This window comes from Octopus bimaculoides, chromosome 11, assembly GCF_001194135.2.
Source record: "Octopus bimaculoides isolate UCB-OBI-ISO-001 chromosome 11, ASM119413v2, whole genome shotgun sequence".
NCBI classification, from domain to species: Eukaryota; Metazoa; Mollusca; class Cephalopoda; order Octopoda; family Octopodidae; genus Octopus; species Octopus bimaculoides.
The window spans coordinates 30138509-30143684 of NC_068991.1; positions in this window are offsets into that span (position 1 = coordinate 30138509).

Consider the following 5176-nt stretch of genomic DNA (forward strand, 5'->3'; position numbering starts at 1 on the left):
TGTGTGTGTGTGTGTGTGTGTGTGTGTGTGTGTGTGTGTGTGTGTGTGTGTGTGTGCGTACGTGCGTATGTATGTATGTACACACGTGTGTGTGTGTCTGTCTGTCTGTGCATGCTTATGCGTGCACGCGTGTGTATGTATGTAAGTCGATCTGGGTGAGATTTCCAGTGAGAATGTTAAGAAATATTTAATTAGGTGTCCCTCTGTAGGTCTTGTTATCAACAACATTAATGTCAAAGCAACCACACTGGGAAATAAGTGAAATCCACAAAAACAAAAAGAGGAAGGCCTATTGGCTGCATATTGTTGTCAAGGTCAGTCAAGAAAGGCGGGACTCCTAATCGAAAGTATCAATGAATAATCAGTGAATAATTTATCCAAATAGGCTTATCTAGAAATGGAAGTAATTTTAATATGGGGTCTCAAAATGGAAATAATGCCTACAACAACGGATACCTGGGGAATGGTTAAAAGATACTGACAAATACATAAAGCGTAACACGGAGAGTTACGAATCTATGCAACATAAAAGCAAATGGTATGAGACATTGTAAATTTGTTACGTAGAACACTTCCGATGCAACGGAAAATAGGAATCGGAACCAAAATGAGTTCATCATATCTGCAATGAATGCACGTAATAAAAATATAGCCAATGAATGATGATGATGATGATGATGATGATGTTGGTGGTGTTGTTGTTGTTGTTGTTGGTGGTGGTGGTGGTGTTGGTGGTGGTGGTGGTGGTGTTTGTTGTGGTGTTTGTGGTGGTGGTGGTGGTGATGATGATGGTGATGATAATGATGATGAGGAGGATAATAATAATGATAATGATAATAATAATGATAATAATAATAATAATAATAATAATAATAATAATAATAATAATAATAATAATAATAATAATAATAGCAACAACATACAAAAATCGCCACGATAGGGTAGGACAGTATTTACATTGGAAAATAAGCAAACACTACAAAATCAACACTCCTACTTACTGGTATGAACATCACTCTGAGCCAGTCGTTGAAGGTAAAAATGTCACTATCCTCTGGGCTTTTGCAGTCAACACCGACAGAACGATCCAGGCTAATCGACCAGACATAATTATTAAAGACAGGGAAGAAAATACTTGTAGACTAATAGATGTAATTGTTCCCACTGATAAAAATATATCTATAAAGGAATTTGACAAATTAAGTAAATATAAGGACCTGGAAATTAAAAAGATGATGTGACATCTTAAAGCGAAAACTGTTCCTGTTTATGTGGGTGCCCTAGGTATGATAGGAAAAGGATGTGAGAAACATCTAGATAATATCTCAGAAGAACCCATGTCTCAGAGAAATCCAAGAGAAAAAAAATGAAGGGAAAGACAAAGTAAATGATCGTAATCCTGCCGATAACTATTGGAGGCTTTGGAACAGTGACAAAAAAAAAATCTGAAAACAAACTTCGGAAAACTTGATCTTTATCTGGTGGGCGGGACCAGTGTAGAAAATATGTTTAGTAGGTTCAGTAAAAGTTATCCTGAAAGTCTTTAACATAGAGGGGGAAAACAGATATGAAGAGCAGAAAAGACTTTTATACAAACAGCACAAAATGCTAAGCACCATTCGCATGAAATAACAAATCATATTGACGATGATGATGATGAAGAGGAGGAGGAGAAGAGGAAGAGGGGGAGAGGGGGATAGTGCTGACGGTGATGATGATGATGATGATGATGTGGAAGATGAAGAGCAGAAGGAGGAGCAAGATTTGGTTGGAAGAGACTTGAAACCTAAATAAGAGACAGTTGAATCAATGTGTAAGAATGTGTTTTAACGTTCATACGTTTGTTAGATACCACCACAAGGTTTTTAACAATTTAAACGAAAGGATAGTGGCTAGGAAATGGAAACCGTGTTGTTAAATCGGCTTCCTCGAATCTTGTGAATTAATTTACGGTATGGACAACATTGTTAAAGCGGAGCTTTATAAAAAAAAAAGACTTGCTCAAGGGACATGACACGAAGCCTGTTGAAATTCAGTTCTAATAATTCATTGTTAATTAAGTCTAGAGTTGCTGTCTTCTTCTTCGTTGCTGTTCTTTATTTCTTTCTTTCTTTCTTTCTTTCTTTCTTTCTTTCTTTCTTTCTTTCTTTCTTTCCTTCTTTCTTTCTTTAAGATTTATTGTAGTTAAGATTTCTATCAAGGGAGATGACTCCATATCTGTAGCTATTCATTTACAACTATGACCATTAGCATTAAAAAGATGACATAGATGCAGTGACGGTGGTGTTTGCGGTGATGGTGGTCTTGACAGCAGCAGCAGCGGTGGTAGTAGTAGTAGTAGTAGTAGTAGTAGTAGTAGTAGTAGTTGTTGTTGTTGTTGTAGTAGTATGTGGGGATGGGTAGAAGGATAGGAAAATGCAGATTAGTCATTCGATGAATGCAGGATGTGAGTGACGAAAAAGATGCATAATTATGTGCAACTGTGATTCAAGCGTGTGTGTATGTAAGTATACATACATACATACATATATACATACAGACATACACACATACGTGCGGCTGTGTATGCGAGCATCAATATGCAGCGTGATGTGCTAAGCAGGTTTGTATAGTTTAATATGTACGTTCAACGGCTAAATACTTCAGACATTGAAATCTATCCGTGTTTCCTTGTAATCTATATCTGCCATTGATCCTCACTCCAGATATTGATGCTGCTTTGCTAAATACAGCCGAATCCTTCCTCGTATTCCCCCTCCTCTTCCTCCTTTTTATGTTTGATATATCAGTTCAAAATACAACTCCCCTCTCTTTCTCTATATCCGTCTATCATATTTTCCATGCCCCTTCTCTACTTCCCTCCCTCTTTCCGTCTATCTATCTCTCCATCTCAACCTCTTCCAGTCCAAACCCTAACCCCATCCATCTAGCCCTTTTATTCATATATTCTTCTCAAATGTCATGTGATATTGTCTTGTCTCTCTTGGACGAACTTTAAAATTATAGCTGCCGCTGGTGGTTGGTTATACCTATGTTAATGGCTGTTGTGGATGTCGTTAGGTTTGTATTGATGTTGGGGCTGTTATTGGTGTCACCGCCTTTTGTACTTTTGTTATTGGCGTTGTTACTATTGTTGTTGTGATTTTGTTATTACTGCAGATGTTATTGTTACTGTTACTACTGCTGCTGTTCTTGTTGTAAGGGCTGCTAACGCTGTTGTGATCGTAATGTTGGTTGATTTGTTTTCCGCGTTGGTAGTGATGGTGTTAGTAATAGTGATTCCTGTAAAATATGTTGTTAATATTGGTGGTGTCGGTGATCGTGGGGTCGGCTTGGACTTTATTAGTAGCATCAACTTGGAACTCATTTATAGATTCAGGTTGCAGCCTATTAGTTGAGTCAAGTTGAACCCTATTAGTAGAGTCAAATTTATAAATCACATTATAGTTGACTAGGACTTAAGGGTTTCACCTTATTGGCTTATTCAAGCACTGAATTTGTTTACAGGGTTTTGTAAGAACTCAGAACTTGAAAAAGAGTATTACAGTATAAGAAGTATATGTGTCTAAGAAATATATGCACCAACAACCTTTCTGTATGTGAAAACAAATGGATTTCAATTAAGTGCTATAGTATTCAGTAGTGAACATAATATTTAAGTTAAATCAGTTGAATTTATTTAAAGGTTAAAAAGTTAGGATAAGAAAAAAAAAGAAACAAAGAAAAGATGAAATAACGAAACAAGAACTAAAAGTTTTGTTGAGAAAACGCGAATACGAAGAAAATTGAGAAGAGAAGGAAAACATAACTCAAACATCAAAAGTGTGTATGTATGTATGTATGTATGTGTGTGTGTATATATGTATGTATGTATGCATGTATGTATATATGCATGTATGCATGTATGTATATATGCATGTATGCATGTATGCGTGTATGTATGCATGTATGCATGTATGTATGATGCATGTATATATATATATATATATATATATATATATATATATATATATATATATACATCATAGGTCTATGTTTACAAATGTGAGAAATAGAACCCAATACTTAAATGAGAGTATAAAAGATGGAATACGTAAGTTCTTGTGTACTTTAGTGTGTGTGTGAGGTGTGTATGATGTGCGTACATTAGATGTCAGTGTTGCTTGGATTCTTATTTTCAAATCATTCCTTCTTGTTTCACGCTAATTATTTAGTTTGTATTCTACAGAAAACCCATTCCCTTTCTTAATACAATTTGTGAATATACGAGTTTCATGTGTAAAAGCAGGCTGAAGTACAACATAGATTAGCGTCCATCTAATACCAACCATACATGAAGTTTCCAAGGGTCTTCTTCATACCGCTGACGTCAAGCTTCGGCGTTCGTATTGTAGTCACGTGATTACTGGGATTTGTCATCGTCAAGCTAAAAGCATATAATTACATTTTGTCACGGAAGTTATTAAGCGTTGAACTGTATGTGCTTCCATCCATGTGTATATGTACATATGGGTTATTGTATGTTGTATGTGTGAATGTGTGTGTGAGCACGCACGTGCGCGTGTGCGTGAGCGCGAGTGTGCATGTGCGCGCGCGTGTGAGTTTTTTTTTGTTTGTATGTGTGTTTTTATTTGTACAAAGAAACATATTCGAACAAACACAGAAGCGCACATCATTGATCCATACACGACACAAACGCACATACATATCCACAGACACATTTACGTAGAAATATACTCACAGACATAGACACATGTTACTTATTATACATGTAATATGTATACACACACACACTTGTGTGTGTATATATACATGTGTGTGAATGCATGTGTGTGAATGCATGTGTATACATATTACGTATATAATAAGTAAGATGTGTCTATGCCTGTGAGTGTATTTATACGTGTATGTATCTATAGATATATATATATATAAAATTTTGTATACTCTTTATGTTGCATGCCTCGTTTCTCTGTTTGTTTTTTTTGTTGTTCGAAAAAAAGTTCGTTTTCTGTTTCGTTTTTATGTTTTCGTTTCTCATTGTGTTTAACGTTTTGTTTTTGATGTCCTGTACCCATATATGCATGTATGTATGCATATAGATGTAGGCATGTACATATATGTATGGATACATGCATATGTTTATATATTATTTATATTATATATATAAATATAT